This window comes from Silene latifolia, unplaced genomic scaffold (assembly GCF_048544455.1).
Source record: "Silene latifolia isolate original U9 population unplaced genomic scaffold, ASM4854445v1 scaffold_57, whole genome shotgun sequence".
Taxonomy (NCBI): Eukaryota; Viridiplantae; Streptophyta; class Magnoliopsida; order Caryophyllales; family Caryophyllaceae; genus Silene; species Silene latifolia.
Window position 1 is genome coordinate 3,612,312 of NW_027413480.1, and position 19,989 is coordinate 3,632,300.

Genomic DNA, 19,989 nt, shown 5'->3' on the forward strand with positions numbered 1-19,989 from the left:
ATTGAATAAGAGAAGGAGATCTATGACGTTGGTCATAAAGGTTAATGTTATGGATGAGACAACCAAATAAAAATAGGTAAACAAATGACCAGGATGGAGAGAATATTATTTTGACACGAAGCCTTCTCATTAGATATTCAAATTGTGCTTTTATAAAAATTAAGTTATGAATGAACAATTAGAGAATGATAGACTAAATGATTAAAAATATGATATGTAATTATAAGTACCAAATAATATTACATTTTAGTGTTTAAAAAAAAAAATATTCAAACAGGCCGCGCGAAGCGCGGGATGCTACCTAGTTCGCAGAATATTATGGTGTGTCGCTTGGAATAAGCGTCAAGCACTAAGTGTCATTAAATGACGGGATTTGTAGTAGTGTGTAAAGGCCAAGGGTTGTCCCAAGCTTAACATGGTGGAATAACAAAAAGGTTTTTGGGAATGAAGTGCTCAAGTCAATTTAAACAAAAGTAGTGGATTTGACTACTATTCAAAATTTGGCCTCATTTCAACTTCCGCATTTCTCATTTGAAATCTTTAAGATGGGGTTTGTCCCTCGCTTGCTAATGTCCTTTGCTTTCACCAATCGCTTATTAGGCAACCGCTTAACCTCTAGACAATAGCTTTTCGGGATGGTAGTCACTTTGTCTTTGGGCGGTTGAATTCACAACCGTGTGGGGGCCCAATTCAATGGATCCCTCAACAAAGCACATTGAAGTGGTACGCCTCCATCAAATTTCTCGGCAATTCAAAACATTTGAGGTTTCTTTGACAATTAAAATGATTTCACATCACAAAACTTTTCAAATGAGCATTTTAAACTTATTAATGAAAGGTTTTTTGGGTTGCTAAACCACCAAGTCAATCAAGGTCCCTTAAATAAGTTGATCAAGTCCATATCACATCATAAGGTTGGATATGTGACTCACATGCAAACCCTTGACTAGGCTTTATGATTAGCCAAATACTAGGTAGCTAAATACTAGAATTAAAATATCAAATTAACAATTTATAAAGCCAAACTATACTCTAGATTACTTCAATTGATAAAGCAATATAGTGTAAGTAAGGGTCGATCCCAAGAGAAGGGCTACTAAACCAAAGACTAAAATTGTAAACTATTGAATACTTAGCTTAGACTCTACTACAAGTTTAGGCTCTAATGACAAGTTTATACACAAACAATGGTTATCAACAATGACAAACAATAGATGAACATAGATAGGGGGGGGGGGGGGGGTTGAGTTGATTGATAACATGAAAACAAAGTAAAGTTGCAATCTTTTTCTAACAAGCAATATAACAAGCACTTGGTGAGCAAGAAAATTCAATATTATAAAGGACTTGATGTAATCCTTCCTTAGTAACCAACAATGATAAAGTTTGACTCTTTTATAACTCTCTTCTTATTATCCACCCAATACTCTCAAATCAAGATGTTAACATACACAAATTAAACCATCCACGTATATCCTTCAAGTATAATCTACAATTCATTAAACCATGAGTTCAAATCAAACAAGAGCAATAAGAGTTGTGCCAAGTTAAGAGGATAGGATCAATTCTCACAAGATTAAACCATACAAATGAGAAAAGACATGAAATCTCCTACTTATTGCATGAATCCTTTAAACCAAATCAATATACAACAAGCTTGCTCCAAACAATTCTAGATAGATTAAACCATTTCTTTAGAATTTGCAATAGTTGGGTAATAAGATGCAAGAGTGATCAATTCACACATTCATCTACTCAACATAAGAAATAAGCATAAGGAAAGATCAATAGATAAGTAAAAAGAGATGAAAAGAGTCTTACAATACAAAAGTTGAAAACTTTGGATGAATTACACCAAGCAAAGAAAGATTTAGCCTTCCATAATCTTGTTACAACCCACAAAATGAAGAAAGATTAACATCCAATGTCAAAGATTACACCTTTCTTCCTAAAATATCAAGTTTTCTTAAAACACAAGCTTTTTTTTGAAATTATTGCTAAAACAACTCTCTCTTTTGTTCTCAAATGTTGGAGTATATATAAGACTGCACGAAATTCTAAGGTAACACGGAAAATGGGCCTTCATTTACGCCAAAGAGTCAAGCAATAATCACGAGTACAACACATCGACAGACTGCCGGCTGAATGGCAGACTGTCGTGGCAGACTGCATTGACAAATGGCAGTCTGCCAAAATGCCTGATTGCTTCAATTCTTCACTTCTTCAACACGGGTTCTTAAATACTTAGCCTCCATGCTTCCTATCAAGGAATGTCGGCCCTGAAATTGGTTCATGTAAGGCCGTCTCCGCGTGATTGCATGTCTAATAGTGTGGCTAGAGGCTCGTGCTCGGGATTTCGGGTTCTCCTCTCATACAAAGCTCTACACATGAGTCAAAATGCATTAGTTATGACAATCATTGGGACGGTAAGATTAACTCATTATTCCGACTAGAAGGACCCTTAATTTAAACAAACTTGGCCTAAGAAGGCCCTAGTGACTCGACACTTTTTGACTCTATCAAACTCCCTCACACTTGGACTTTTGCTCGTCCCGAGTAAAACTCAAGGAAGGCATTCGGCAAGTCCATAAGCGGGTGTGAGGTTGAATGAACACTCTCCCCTTTCCACACCCTTCTTATATCACCCTCTTGAACAACCACCAATCAAAAGGAAAATCTAGACACAAAGTTTTTGACACTCTCTCTTCACTCACTCCCCCGCCTTATATCATCCCTCAAACAAAGACACGACAAACCACCAACTCCGACTCATCATTCAACTCCACCCTTCTTATTTCTCCAAAGTAGTAATGGTCACCCTTGCCTCATCCCAAGGCAATAGCAAGGTGACCTCTCATCTTCCTATTACAATCCATACCTCTTATCACCACTTATAACACCCCCTTATGACTCCATACAAATGTAAGATCATGCTACTTGGTTGGCCAAACACCCTTAAGAATCAACAACACAAGTAGCCAATCGGAAAAACCACCAATTTGAAGTAAATTTTTGTGACACAAAAAGAAATTAAGTCCTAGAACTAGCCTCCTTCCAAGACCCTCCTTATCACCCCCTTCTTATCCCTCCATATTTTTGGTGTTGCCTTTTTCAAAATTTTTCATTTTTTTTTTGAAAATCCCTCATTTTGCTTAAGGTGCTCTTTCGGGATTTCACCTCAACTTTTCCTTACCTCTCATGGTGGCTCGCAACTCATTTCTTCATTTTGCCCGGAATGCCCTTTCGGGTTTTCATTCCATCCTCGGCCACCTTCCCAATCTTGCCTTAGGTTCCCACCCTTGTGGGTTTTCAACTAGCCGGGATTTTCTCTTTTTTTTTTAATGCATTAAACAATAAGAAATTTACATATGTTACAATTCATATTCCTCCCCCACACTTGCATTCCACATTGTCCTCAATGTGGAGGAGGTCACAACCTTGTCTTCAATCATGAGAACCTGAGGCACCCCCTTGATCATAGGTGCCTTGGTTCTCCCATCTTCTTTCTCTTCTCTCTCTTTCTCTCGTTGCCCGGGCATAGCTTTGGTCCACATAGCTTGGGTGATGGAGGGTGGGTTTGTTGGGTGAAGAGACATGCCAAATAGTCCACTAACTATCCCAAGTGTGTCCTCTTAGGTCCTTGCATCGTGGTATGAATCTTGGATATACTCTTGATATCTTTCATTTTGGACCCCAAATTGGTGGTCCATTTGGCTTCTCCACTCACTTTGCTCTTTCCACATGTTCGCATTGGCCGTCATTGTTTGGTCAAGTTGTTGTTGCCATAGACGGTTAGCCTCTTGGTTGGCAATCATTTCCCTCATCAAGACCGTTTTTGAGACGATGCGGCCTCCTCTATCAACTTTCCCCTTTCATCAACCACACTTCTCCATTGATCTAGGTTCTCCAATCTTGGCGCTTGTTGTTGTTGCCAAGAATGAAGATTCTCCACACGCCCACTTATAGTAGTAAAAACCTCTCTTGTCTCCTTGAAATAATCGAACATACTTTGTTGCCAAGGAGCAACCGGGTCACTAGAGCTCCCCCTGCTTCGTACATGGGGGTGTCCATGTCTACGGGAGGGTCATTTGATGCCTCCTCTTCTTCCTCATTGGAGTCAAAGTCTGATATATCCATACGACAATAGAAATTCCTACCAAAGTTACCGCTTGGCAAAGGAGAGCTTTTAGGCCTAGGGAGCCTCAAGTATTTTTGCTTGTCGGGACCTAACCAATACCCTTTAAGGGGGTGTTACCTCACTTTCTTAAACATCTTGCACTCCTCAAGAACGACGTCATTGTACAAGGGAAAACCTTTAGTCTTGAAGATGTCTTGGGACTCTTCAATGTCACCCTCAAAGTGTGTAACAAAGAATTTGATTGCCCCACCACAATTAATGCTCCCTCCCGAGCTTTTGGTCTTGTGAACCATGCTTGCATCAATTAAAAGTTGTGCCCAATCGGGCACTCCTACCCCCTACGGGAGCATGGTCCACATGGTGGCTCGGATTTTTGAGTTGACCTTAGTGGGCTCTCCTATGGCATAGAAGATGGTGGTTATGAAGCGGGTGAGGAGTTGTACCACAGGGTTGGTGCAATAAGAGATCATGTTGTCATGTTTAGCATTGGCGGTTCCCACAATCTCGGTCCAAGCCACATCACTCCTATGCTCGAGCATGATAATTGGAGATGGGGTTTTGGAAATGTGCAAGACCTCCCTCACTTGAGTATGGGTAAGGGTGTGCCACTTTCCATTCACTCTAAACCGGATTTTTTTCTCTCTCCCCTCCGCCACATTACACTCCGTCAAGATGGAAAGGAACTCTAGGGTGTAGGTGTAATCCCATAACTCATCATCAAAGTATGCTTCTAGACCTACCTTAGCAAGCATAGCTCGTGTTAGTGTAACCATACCTAGAGCATTTAGGGTGTGGGGGGCAAGGAAAAGGGTGGTTTTGATTAGTTGTTTTTGAGGTATTGATGTGACCATAATTAGCGCATATTTAGCCCCCGAATTAGCCTTGTTCCCATGCTTTTTAGTGCATATTTGGGTCATTTATTATCTTTAGTTCTTTGTTTTTCATATTCTTTGAGATTTTGATCCCTTGGTAGGAAAGGAGTAAGAATCTTGCATTTTCATGGCAAAACGAGACTAAATTGATCGAATCCAATGACCAAGCATCAAGGAGAGACAAGATTAGAAGGCCTTTGTACATATTATAGTAGATGAGCAATGTTGAGAAAGGATCCTTGAGTCCGATCCCCAAGGAAATCCCCAAGGAATTTATGAAGAAAAGGGAAGAAAAGAAGAAGAAATCTTGCTGAAGAACAATCCGTGCAGATTGACTACAATCCGGCCGTCCTCCACCTGCACAATCCGTACGGTTTCATCCCAAGACGCTCGGGTTAGCACTGCCACAAACCGCCCGGATTCCTCCAAAGCCGCTCGTGTTCCACCGCCAGAATCCGCCCGTCCCGACACTAATCCGCTCGGATTCCTCTACAGCGCAATTTTGTCTTCTCCAAGCTACAAAGAAAGAAGCCCTTCCTTCGAAAAATACCGGCTCCTCCCTGCTCAATCTAAAAAGTGTAATTACTAGTTTAGCCCTTAGTTAACCCTAATGCATCCCCCTAATTTCCACTATAAATACCCCATTAGTCTAATTAGAAGAGGATGTTCTTCTTATCAATTCTTAGAGTAGTTAATACCATTCAAATCTCTCTTTAATTTTGTAATCAACAATTAATCAAGTTCTAATACAAGTTTTATTTCCTTAATCTCTCTTTTGTTCATCCTTTATTTTGGGTAATTGAAGATTATTTGGGTTATTATTGGGAGATTGACAACCTCTCAATCAAGCATCAAGTACTTCTTTTATCTTTGCTTTATTATTGGAATCATTAGTAGGTACAATTCTCTTAATCCCTTTTTAATTATTGTTAATTACTTTCATTTATTCATCATGTTTCATTTTGTTGGTATGATTGACAACCTTGCTAGCATGATCAACATGATAATGAGTGAGTAGTCTCTTAGCTAGGGTTAATGGGTGATTAGGGGAAACCAACATGGGGAATGATTCATGCTTAAATTAATATGCTTTCATATTTTATTTGCTTGCTTGTTTTGATCTCAACTCATGCACATGTTATATTTGATGAAATGCGAGCCTATGAATCCTTGCATTTTTTACCCATCACCTATCTTTTCAATGAGACTTGTAAGACATAAACCAACTCGAGTCTCACTAGACCATGCATGTTGTTGAGTAGGGAAGATTAAGTCGACTTGTAGGTGTTGTACAATCTAATCGATTCGGCTCCGGGACCCAAACTTTCCTAGGATTGTAAGATATAACCCAACTCAATCCATCACAACAATAATTGCTTGCTTATAATTTGAGAACATGTTTGTATGATCAATTCCCATGATTCCCCTATGATCCCATGACACCCTAGTGCTTTTTAATCAATTGTTTACAACCCTTTTATTTCATCTTGCTTGTTTATTTTCATTGCTATTTTAGTTAGTGATCTTCTGCATCAACCCAAATTGTGACACCCCTAAGACACCACTAGTTTCAATAGAAATCTCATCTCAATTCCCGTCCCTTGGGATCCGACCTTTACTTACCTCTTTACTAATTTTAGAGTTGTTTGTGAAGCTATAAATTGTGTTTTGATTCGGATGTGACCCAACGACCACACCTTTAATTGTGACACGAAACGGACCGATCAGGTATGCCGAGTTTTTGAAAGATTTTTGATTGGGCGGTATCTAACCCTTCCTCCCCGGTAAAAATTGGTTCCTCCACATTTTCGGTCTCCTCTACAACCCTTTTCTTAGATGGCTTTCGGAATGGGTTTAAGCTTGACATTCTTGTACCTACAAAATAGTTGATACAACACAAACAACACAAAATATGGCACTCAAAAGATTTTTCACTCTTTGGGACAATTCACCAAACACTTGGTGTGCACTAGCTTAAGAAGGTTTCAAAAGCTTGTGTTTGGTGTTTGTCTTGCCTCACCCAGAAATTTTTTACCACCAACAACAACTATAACAACAATAGACAACAACTAATCTAACAAATTAACTAAAACAATCTAAATTCGGATTATAAGAGAGCATAAAAAAATGAAAGTTGAGTTTGGTTGTTTTACCTCCCCGAATTCCACAAAATAATGCTCCTTGCTGTTCCTAGTTGCTCAAAAACCCGTCTTAGATCCTTGAATTCCAATCCTTTATCTTGAATTTGTTGGTCTTGAAAGTTAGGGTTCTTCAAAAATTTGGTGAAAATTTCTGATTTTTGGTGGAATCAATGGTATTTTGTGTTTGTGATGGAAGTATTGTTGCCAAAAGAGTGAAGGATTAAAGATTTGATGAATGTTGGGAGGAAATTTGAGTGATTTGGTTTGGGAAATAGGATGATTGAAGGGATATGGGGTTTCTTTTGTGCTCGAAAATTGGAGGGTATGAATGTAACAACCCGGATTATAAAGCAAAGGAAAAACTTATATAAAAAGAATATCAGAGTACGATACTGATAAAAGGGTCAAGGTGGCGGAAACACCTGACCAATCCGGTTCGCTACTAAATCCAAAACAACTAATACATTATTCAAAGGTTCTTAAAACACAAAGGAAAGTCCTAATTTATTATCCATCTCGCCGCACAGAACTTCCCAGCAAGATATCATCCAAAACAGCAACAAACTGAACAACTTGAAAAGGGGGTCGACAATTCAGTCGGGAGTAACTAGATGCTCTCCCAGTCATGTTTACAACAATTGAATATAACCAACAATCATTAACAATTGAAATGTAAAACCAGTAAATATGCGAGATCATCTATACTCATGAAAAACCCAACAAAGCTTACCACGACTTACCAACCTTGGACGAATGCAATCATGCAACCTAGACCATATGCAACCACTAGACCATGAACACCTACAAGACTAGTAGCAACAAACGACCCACAACAACCTAAGGCACAAAGCTAGAATTGAAGCATAGCAAACATGGTGACACACAATCCACAGCAACAGAAGGCATAAAACTAGCAACAAAGCATAGCAAACATGGTGACACACAATCCACAGCAACAGAAGGCATAAAGCTAGCAACAAAGCATAGCGAATAGAGTGAACGCCTGTTAGAGCGTATAACCACTGCCTCTAACTTTCCAGAGCGTATAACCACTGCCTCTAGCTGACGGAGCGTATAACCACTGCCTCCATCGGTGTGAAGCGTATAACCACTACCTCCACGGTACTATGTATAGCGTATAACCACTGCCTATATGTCTAAGACCTGGTCAGACTCTTGGTAAACCGAACGACACTCGGGGAACAGAGCGTATAACCACTGCCTCTGCCCAATCCCGAACATAGACCAAATAAATCCCGCATCAACGGGCGGCTTTGGTTCATTCCGATAGCACATAACCGTAACTACCGTAATCTATTCAAACTAGCCATCAAACAAATGCACAGCATAACCGACTGTACTAACATGCGTGAACAACATCACGATCCAACTCATAGGATAGTTTAACTGACCATCCTACTTATCATATGGACAAGAGTAACTAAAGATATATGCAAACACAAGGACATAATACGTTGAACACAATAGAACATATGAAGCAAGTATAAGCAACCAATGTTATAGTAACTTCGGCTATAACTTTAACATTAACCATTCCATGTTATAGCAACCCTAACCATACCATAAACTCTGGATGCGAGGTTATAGTAACCTCGACTATAACTTCAACATATACGACTTGAAGTTATACTTACCTCAACTATAACCTTGACACGAAACTCAAAGTTATACTAGTTCCAACCGTAACCTTGAGCCATAAATCTCAGGGTACGTTAGTTCCCGCTATAACCCTAACTCGTACTTCAACGTTATAGTAGCTCCAGCCATAACTAGAGTAGCCACCCAAAGTTGTATTAACTTTAGCTATAACTCATGAATCATCATCAAGGTTATACTAGCTTTAGCTATAACTTTGGAGAGTACCCTTGGCCGCCTATCATGCCGCCACTAGGGTTTATTTGTAAACCCTAATTGCGCTCATGACACCCATAATTTAATGCATAAGCAACATATGATATAATTAATGCACAAAAACATCTACAAACATACGAAACATATTTAATCATGACAAAAAATAATCAAACATGTACCAATCATGCAAAACAATCATTAAATCATATTAATTACATCAATTGGCATAAACACAATTAAAAGAAAACACCTAGTTACCTTATTAAGCAAATAAACCCTAGAGATCGTCTTCAACGATAAAAACGTCTTCTCCAGGAGCAACTTCCACGCCTTCATTGAAATCATCCACGAGCCAAAGATAACGAAACTAATAAATATACTAATATAAAAACTATAAAACTATAAAACTACGCGAAAAACATAAAAATTACGAAGAAGATAGATAAATCCAAGAAGTAGGATCGATCTAAGCACGAAAGATGATGAAGGAAGGAGGAGGAACGACACGAAACCCTAGGAAGGGGCGCGCGGCACGAGGAGGAAGGAGGAGGAGAGAATTCAGGTTTAGGGTTTTGAGAATTATGAGAAAAGAAGAGCAAGGGTTTGGTTTCCCCTTATATTTATAGAGAAGCTCATGGGTTTATTCTAGGTTTAGGCCCAAAATCCACCCATAACCACCAAAATCACGTGAAATCCAATGAAGGAATGGGTCTTCACCGGTTTTCGAGCCCAACGAGCCCAAAAGACAACAAACGGATATTTTCCCGAAAAAATAAAATATGAAATATGGGAAAATAAAATTAAAGAATTATATTAGGGAAATTAGGGGTGTTACAATCCAACCCCCTAAAAAAAAGTTTCGTCCTCGAAACTTGATAAGAGAACTACCTCACTCGAAAAGATGTGGATGCTTCTCTCGCATAGACGCTTCGGTTTCCCAAGTCTCCTACTCAAACTTTTGACTCCTCCACAGAACCCGAACCAAAGGTACGACCTTATTCCTTAACCTCTTCTCTTGACGTTCCAAAATGCGAACAGGACGTTCCTCATAAGTCAGGTTAGGCTCAACCTCGATAACATCAGCCTGTAGAACATGAGAAGGATCACTGCGATAACGTCGCAACTGCGACACATGGAAAACATCATGAACCTTCGACAAGTTCGAAGGTAAAGCCAACCTATAGGCTACCTCGCCAACTCTCTCGAGCACCTCATACGGTCCAATGTACTTAGGACTAAGCTTGCCCTTAAGCCCAAACCTCCTAACACCTTTCATCGGCGAAACCTTAAGAAAAACCTTATCGCCAACCTCAAACTCAATCGGCCTACACCGCAAGTCTGCATACGTCTTCTGTCGATCCTGGGCTGCCCTAAGCTTCTCACGGATCAACCTCACTTGCTCAATCAATTCTTGAACCAACTCTGGTCCAAGAACGACAGCCTCACTAGAATCGTCCCAACACAAAGGACTACGACACTTCCTTCCATAAAGTGCCTCAAACGGAGCCATCTGAATACTAGCTTGGTAACTGTTATTGTAGGAGAACTCCACTAGCGGTAAACTCTTCTCCCAACTAACTTGGAACTCCAAAGCACAAGCTCGCAACATATCCTCAAGCGTCTGAATCGTACGCTCAGTCTGACCATCAGTTGCAGCATGAAAAGCCGTACTCATCTTAAGCTCACTACCCAAAACCAACTGAAGATTCTTCCAAAACTGAGAACAAAACCTCGGATCACGGTCGGAGATGATATCCTTAGGAACCCCATAAAGACGAATGATCTCACGCTGATAAGCATTCGCTAGTTCCTCGAGACTCCAAGTCTCCTTCATTGGAATGAAATGCGCTACCTTAGTCAAACGATCAACCACGACCCAAATCGCATTCATTCCTCTCGGCGACCTCGGCCAACCCATGACGAAGTCCATCGAAATCGAATCCCATTTCCATGTGTGAATCTCCAAGGGTTGCAGTAGACCACCAGGTCTCTGATGTTCGAACTTGACCTTCTGACAAACCAAGCAACGACTCACAAACTCGGCGATCTCTTTCTTCATACCAGGCCACCAAAACTTTAACTTCAGATCCTTATACATCTTATCACCACCAGGATGAACCGAATAGGGAGTACTATGAGCCTCCTTGAGAATCTTACATTTTAAGACCTCACAGCTAGGCACACACCAACGACCTTGGAATCGTAGACCATCATCAGGTTCAACTTCGAAGTCTTTGGTGCGCCCTTCGCTTAAAGCGACTCGAACTCCTTCTAAGTATTTATCGTCTCTTTGCTTAACTCGGATCTCATGAAGGATCTCGGGTTCAGCAACCATCGCACTCAAATCTAAAGTACCAGGAAGAACTACCTCAAGGCTCATCTTCTGGAACTCTCAACTCAAGTCGTCAGGTAACACCAACACCGGTCTCATAGCATGACACACCTTGCGACTCAAGGCATCAGCAACCATGTTTGCCTTACCCTCATGATACTGCAGCTCAATCTTGTAGTCGTTAAGCAACTCCAACCAACGTCTCTGCCTCATGTTAAGATCTCTCTGAGTGAAGATATACTTCAAGCTCTTATGATCCGTATAAAAGTTGCAAGAGACTCTATACAAGTAGTGTCGCCACAGCTTAAGTGCAAACACCACCGCTGCTAACTCAAGATCGTGAGTCGGATAGTTCGTCTCGTGAACCTTCAACTGACGGGAAGCATAAGCCACAACTTTACCCTTCTGCATCAAGACACAACCCAACCCAAACTTTGACGCATCGCAGAAGACATCGAACTCAACACCCTCTTCTGGTAGAGTCAACACAGGAGCGGTAGTCAACCTCTTTTTCAACTCCTGGAAAGCAGCTTCACAAGCCTCAGTCCAAATGTACTTGGATTCCTTCTTCATTAACTGAGTCATCGGTCTTGCAATTTTAGAGAAATCATGTACAAATCGACGGTAGTACCCAGCTAGACCAAGGAAACTCCGAACCTCCTTCACATTCTTTGGACGTTCCTAATCGACCACGGCTCGAATCTTCGACGGATCAACCATAACTCCATCGCCGGATATCACATGACCCAAGAAGGTAACTTCCTTTAACCAAAATTCGCACTTCGAGAACTTAGCATACCACTTCTGCTTACGCAGAATTTCCAAGATAACACGAAGATGACCCTCGTGTTCAGCCTCATCTCTCGAGTAAATTAGTATGTCGTCTATGAACACCACGACACACTTGTCCAAATACTCGCTGAAAGTGCGGTTCATCTGATCCATAAATACGGCAGGTGCATTCGTCAACCCAAACGGCATCACCACGAACTCATAGTGGCCATACCTCGAACGAAACGCAGTCTTAGGAATATCTTCATTCCTGACTGGAATCTGATGGTAACCAGACCTTAGGTCGATCTTCGAGAACACACTAGCACCACGGAGCTGATCAAACAAATCCTCAATCCTCGGCAAAGGATACTTGTTCTTGATAGTGACCTTGTTCATCTCACGGTTGTCAATGCACAACCGCATACTACCATCCTTCTTCTTGACGAACAAAACAGGAGCACCCCACGGCGAAGCACTCGGTCGGATAAAACCCTTATCGATCATCTCCTCAAGTTGCTTCTTAAGTTCCTGTAACTCAGCTGGTGCCATACGATAAGGAGCTTTCGAAATGGGACCAGTTCCAGGTAGCAACTCAATCGAGAACTCTACATCTCGCTCAGGAGGAATACCAGGTAGATCCTCGGGAAAGACATCGGGAAACTCCCTAACCACAGGGATATCCTCTAACTTCGGCTCACCTGAAACACCATAAACACTACACAGGTAGATCTGATGACCCTTTCTACCCATGTTAACCATCTTCAAAGCCGAAACCCACTTGACCGTAGGTGTAACCCTAACACCCTGATAAGAAACTCTCGAACCTGTGGGACTCTTAAGCACGATCTTCTGATCACGACACAGGAACCTAGCGTCATAGCGAGATAACCAATCCATACCCAAAATCACATCAAACTCTCCGAGTTTGAATTGGACGAGATCGGCAGGAAGGATCGCCCCTGCGATGCATCGACAGTACGTCCTTGAAAAGAACGGAGCAAGAAACAATCTCACCCGTAGGAAGGGATATAGAGGTATGAACGGATGAAGAAGAAGAGAGTCCAGCACGGATGGAAAAGGATTCGGATACGAAAGACATCGATGCACCCGTATCAAAAAGAACAAAAGCAGATAAAGAATGTACGAGAAAGATACCCGTAACCACATCTGGATTAGCATCTGCTTCGGCACGACTCATCACAAACACTCGACCAGTCTTCGGGGCTTAAACCTTAGGAGCATCAAACTTAGGCTTCTGGGGGCAATCAACAGCCTTGTGTCCCGGAGCTTTGCACGTAAAACATGTGATAGGAGTACCAGGAGCACAACTCGTACCCGGGTGGTAAGCTTTTCCGCAACGAAAACACCACTCGTTTTTCTTGAACTGGTTCTGATCACGGGAAGCATACGGACGAGCCTCGAACTTCTTCTTCTTATGGGAAGCACTAGAAGCAACATAAGGCCTCTTCACGAACTTACTCTTTGCACTCTCATCAGCCTCGGTAGCAAGAACTGAATCATAGATACTAAGAGCACTATCATAAGCCTGTTGGGAAGAAGTTGAAGGAATGCCAGACATAGCAGTCCGGACCTTAGGAGCTAGATTCTTCTCATAGCGATGAGTCCTTGAAACCTCGTCCATAGCTACAGAAGTAACGAAACATGACAGCTTCACGAACTTGTTGGTGTACTCCTTAACGGTCATGGAACCTTGCTGCAGACGAAGGAACTCCTGCTCCTTCTGCCAGCGCATCTCCTCAGGATAAAACCTTTCTTCAGAGCCTCAGAGAAAAGAGCCCAACCATATCCTGGCCTGAACTTCCAAACCAGCTCTAGCAAGAGCCCACCAGTTGTCGGCCTCGTCCTTCAGATAATAGGTGGCGATATCCACCTTCTGATCCTCAGGACATCCAGTAGCAAGGAACAGCTTCTCGATCTCTCGAATCCAAGCCTCCAAAGCAGTAGGATCATTCGCACCGTCATAATTCGGAGGACGATGACGAGTAAAGCGATCAAACGCAGTCGGTTGCGGATGGTTGTTGTTGTTGTTGTTGTTGTTGTTGAGGTGGTTGGTGAAACCTTCGGCCATAGATGCCAAAGCGGCCTCTAGTCTCCTTATGCGGTCAGCATCGGTCTCACCATTAGCGTTACGCACCATCTGCAAGAACGAAATCTTGTTATAAGTGGTAGAACCTAGGTACCACTCCAAACAACTACTCACACACTTTACAACATAAGAAAACCAACCAATCCTATTGGTTTCTACCCCATTTACTCTCACTCATTAACTAGGTCATTTATTTTAGTCATCAACTAAGCGAGAGTTGGGAGCGTGTTCGCTCTGATACCAACTGTAACAACCCGGATTATAATGCAAAGGAAAAATTTATATAAAAAGAATATCAGAGTACGATACTGATAAAAGGGTCAAGGTAGCGGAAACACCTGACCAATCCGGTTCGCTACTAAATCCAAAACAACTAATACATTATTCAAAGGTTCTTAAAACACAAAGTAAAGTCCTAATTTATTATCCATCTCGCCGCACAGAACTTCCCAGCAAGATATCATCCAAAACAGCAACAAACTGAACAACCTGAAAAGGGGGTCGACAATTCAGTCGGGAGTAACTAGATGCTCTCCCAGTCATGTTTACAACAATTGAATATAACCAACAATCATTAACAATTGAAATGTAAAACCAGTAAACATGCGAGATCATCTATACTCATGAAAAACCCAACAAAGCTTACCACGACTTACCAACCTTGGACGAATGCAATCATGCAACCTAGACCATATGCAACCACTAGACCATGAACACCTACAAGACTAGTAGCAACAAACGACCCACAACAACCTAAGGCACAAAGCTAGCATTGAAGCATAGTAAACATGGTGACACACAATCCACAGCAACAGAAGGCATAAAGCTAGCAACAAAGCATAGCAAACATGGTGACACACAATCCACAGCAACAGAAGGCATAAAGCTAGCAACAAAGCATAGCGAATAGAGTAAACGCCCGTTAGAGCGTATAACCACTGCCTCTAACTTGCCAGAGCGTATAACCACTGCCTCTAGCTGATGGAGCGTATAACCACTGCCTCCATCGGTGTGGAGCGTATAACCACTTCCTCCACGGTACTATGTATAGCGTATAACCACTGCCTATATGTCTAAGACCTGGCCAGACTCTCGGTAAACCGAACGACACTCGAGGAACAGAGTGTATAACCACTGCCTCTGCCCAATCCCGAACATAGACCAAATAAATCCCGCATCAACGGGTGGCTTTGGTTCATTCCGATAGCACATAACCGTAACTACCGTAATCTATTCAAACTAGCCATAAAACAGATGCACAGCATAACCGACTGTACTAACATGCGTGAACAACATCACGACCCAACTCATAGGATAGTATAACTGACCATCCTACTTATCATATGAACAAGAGTAACTAAAGATATATGCAAACACAAGGACATAATACGTTGAACACAATACAACATATGAAGCAAGTATAAGCAACCAATATTATAGTAACTTCGGCTATAACTTTAACATTAACCATTCCATGTTATAACAACCCTAACAATACCATAAACTCTGGATGCGAGGTTATACTTACCTCAACTATAACCTTGACACGAAACTCAAAGTTATACTAGTTCCAACCGTAACCTTGAGCCATAAATCTCAGGGTACGTTAGTTCCAGCTATAACCCTAACTCGTACTTCAACGTTATAGTAGCTCCAGCCATAACTAGAGTAGCCACCCAAAGTTGTATTAACTTTAGCTATAACTCATGAATCATCATCAAGGTTATACTAGCTTTAGCTATAACTTTGGAGAGTACCCTTGGCCGCCTATCATGCCGCCACTAGGGTTTATTCGTAAACCCTAATTGCGCTCATGACACCCATAATTTAATGCATAAGCAACATATGATATAATTAATGCACAAAAACATCTACAAACATACGAAACATATTTAATCATGACAACAAATAATCAAACATGTACCAATCATGCAAAACAATCATTAAATCATATTAATTACATCAATTGGCATAAACACAATTAAAAGAAAACACCTAGTTACCTTATTAAGTAAATAAACCCTAGAGATCATCTTCAACGATAAAAACGTCTTCTCCAGGAGCAACTTCCACGCCTTCATTGAAATCATCCATGTGCCAAAGATAACGAAATTAATAAATATACTAATATATATAAAAACTATAAAACTATAAAACTACGCGAAAAACATAAAACTTACGAAGAAGATAGATAAATCCAAGAAGTAGGATCGATCTAAGCACGAAAGATGATGAAGGAAGGAGGAAGAGGAAGAACGGCACGAAACCCTAGGAAGGGGCGCGCGGCACGAGGAGGAAGGAGGAGAGAATTTAGGTTTAGGGTTTTGAGAATTATGAGAAAAGAAGAGCAAGGGTTTGGTTTTCCCTTATATTTATAGAGAAGCTCATGGGTTTATTCTAGGTTTAGGCCCAAAATCCACCCATAACCACCAAAATCACGTGAAACCTAATGAAGGAATGGGTCTTCACCGGTTTTCGAGCCCAACGAGCCCAAAAGACAACAAACGGATATTTTCCCAAAAAAATAAAATATGAAATATAGGAAAATAAAATTAAAGAATTATATTACGGAAATTAGGGGTGTTACAATGAAACAAAGAGGGGTTTTTTTTCTTTTCGTGGTTATGTTCGAAAAAAAATCACTGTTTGGCAAAAACGGCAGACTACCGAGGGGATGGCAGACTGCCGAGGGGTTTGGCAGTCTGCCAATATCCCTGATGTTGCATTTTTTCGTTGGCTAAATATTTGGTATTAAACAAAAATTTAGCTAATGAAGCTTCCCCCTTTCTTTGCTCTTTCACTAAACATGCTCCCATCCAATTTCCTATCCACATTTCCGTCAATCCACCAATGGTCACGCTTTCCGAGGTAGTGTAAAAATCAAATTCAAACTTCATAAAAGGATTAGTAACTTCATGCGTGTTAATGCAATTTATTAACAAGAATACAAATGACGGAATGATAAATGACGTGAATTTAAATTCTACCTATGGAAAACGGGAAATTCTACACTAGAAAAAGGATATTTACAAATTTGTGCCGTATTTTTAACGTTGATGGCTCGACTTAGTCATTGCTTGAGAATTAATCTTTGTAAATTGGATCCTCTAAAAGAAGATCCTCTTTACCTTGCAACTCGACTCCCTTGAAGTAGTGCTTCATGGAACCTTTTGTTAAGAATAAATACAACATTCGAATGTTGTTTCTTAATATTGATCATGTCAGTTTTAGATTCCTTCAAATTCTTTGTGAGAGAATCTATTTATTTCTTTTGATCTAAAATCACGGCTTCATTAGATGTGACTTTAGACTGTAAAAGTTATTTGGCTTTTCTAAGTTCTAAAGTTATAGCTTCATTAGCTACAACTTTGGCTTGAAGGTGCTTGATATTAAGCTTTAAGTCCGAGGTTATAGCTTCATTAACTATAACTTTAGACTCTAGTTCCTTCTTCTCAGTATTAGCAGTATCTAATGTTGTGGCTTTACCTGCCGTAACTTTAGATTTCAGCTTCTTAGCTTTTGCCTTTAGAATATGATTCTCCTCAGCAATATCAAGAATCTGTTCTTTTAGATCCTTTAGTTCCATATCCTGTTCATCACATTTGTCGAGGGATTGGTCAAAAAATTCAATTAGGGCATTTCTAGATAGTTTCTTAACACGCTTTTTGATTTCAAGATATCTAACATCATCATCGTCATCTTCATCTGATTCTCCTAGAAAGCAGTAATTGAAGTGAGAATCCGTGCTATCATTGTCGCTGTCAGAGATTAGGTCAAGACTGAGGCTGATGAGACAAATATTTGCTACTTCGTCATCTTCAGATCCTTCATCATCTTCTGAGTCAAGATCTCCCCAACACGAAGCCATCATAACTTTCTTGAATTCCTTCTTTGTCTTCTCACGTTTTGTCTTGTCTTTAATTTTCTCCCATGTGGGACAATCCTTGATCATATGATCAGATTCTCCACACTTGAAGCAACCTCTGTTGGCAAATGACGATTTAGACTCTGTTGCTTTCTTATTGAAAGACTTGTTGTTGTTAGCAGAAGATTTTGTTTGCTTGTTTCGAAAGATTCTTTTTTTTAAAACGACGAGCAAACAAAACGGTCTCATCTTCTATTTCGGAGCTGACATCCTCACTTTTCAAGGCCATGTTTTTACCTCTACTCGGTTCTACTTCATCAGCATTTAGAGTGAGTTCATGGGACATGAGGGCACCAATAAGTTCTTGCTAGGATAGGTTCGCAAGGTCTCTCAATTCCTCCATTGCAGTGACCTTGGCGCACCACTTTCTAGTTAGGCTCCTAAGAACATTTCTTGCAATGTCCTCGGTATCGAATTTTCTTCCTAGGTTTTTCAATTCGTTTATGATGCTTGAAAAACGTGCGGACATACTATCCAAGGACTCATTTAGCTCCATACTGAATAGCTCATATTTCTGTATTAACAAATCTACCTGGTGCTTCCTAACAATGGAAGTACCTTCATAACCTGGTTCAAGGCCATCCCATATTTCCTTGGTCGTTGAGCAAGAAGAGAAGCGATCGAATTCTGCAGTAGTCATACCATTCTGCAATAGGCTTATTGCTTTAGAATTCTTTTTGGCCTTCTTGTAGTCACCCTCGACATAATCCTCTTCCTTTTTCTCGTAGTTAGTGCCTTCAGTGGATGCAACCAAAATTTTATGCGGTCCGTTTTGGATAATCCTCCAGCAATCCCAATCATGACTCTTCACATAGTGAGTCATCATGTTCTTCTATAAACCATAATTCTTCCCATCAAATTAAAGACGGGACACTTGAGGTATTTGGAATTCATTTATCGCGTGATAGGCAGCGTAATATAAAACGATAAGATAAAATAAGATAGACAGATCAACCTCTTTGCGGTTAGGCAATCAAGAGCACGAGGCTCTGATACCAACTGAAGAGTCTATCAATAGCCGAAATACTCAAGGAGGGGGGGAGGGGGATTTGAGGATTTAAAAACTTAGCCAACTTTTTCGATTGTAAGTAATTAATTATTTAAAGTTTATTGATTAAACTTTAACTAATCAACGAATTAAAACAAAGTGTAAATAAAAATGAAACAAACGAAAGAGAAGAGAGACATACACGATTTTTGAAGCGGTTCAGTTTCACAAATCGAAACCTACGTCCACTATTCTCGATTAATAAATTTAGTACCTTTCTACGGATTACAAATTTACTAACCCAACTCGTACAACTAACCCTAGTTGTAACTCAAGTGACTATCGTTAAATACTCGAGTGACTAACTTATGCTAATAAGAAAGTACTAATGATTCCACTAATTTGTTCACGTTAATGATTGAGTAAGAATTCAATTAAGCACTATTATCTTATAACGATAACAATAAGAATGACTGCACAAGTTAATAAAATACACGACCTTTTATTTCGAAAAATAACAAAACGGTTTTCTTGCTTTAAAACAAGGTTTTTGCTTTTTGAAATAAATCAAAGTTTTGCTCAAAGGTCTTACCCTTAAATATTGCAAAGTGTAGAGTATTTATAGAACAAGAGGAAGCAAGGCACACTGTTTCATCGAAACCCTAGAGGCCGAAATATAAGATATGAAAATAGAATCATATATTATTATTTTTTATCCATAAAATCTTAGGAAAAGATATACGTTGTTAATAGATTATCTTATCATATATTCACCTAATATTCTTTCCTTAATGCCCTAGATATGCCGAATGACAATAAGGAAAAATTATAACAACTTTC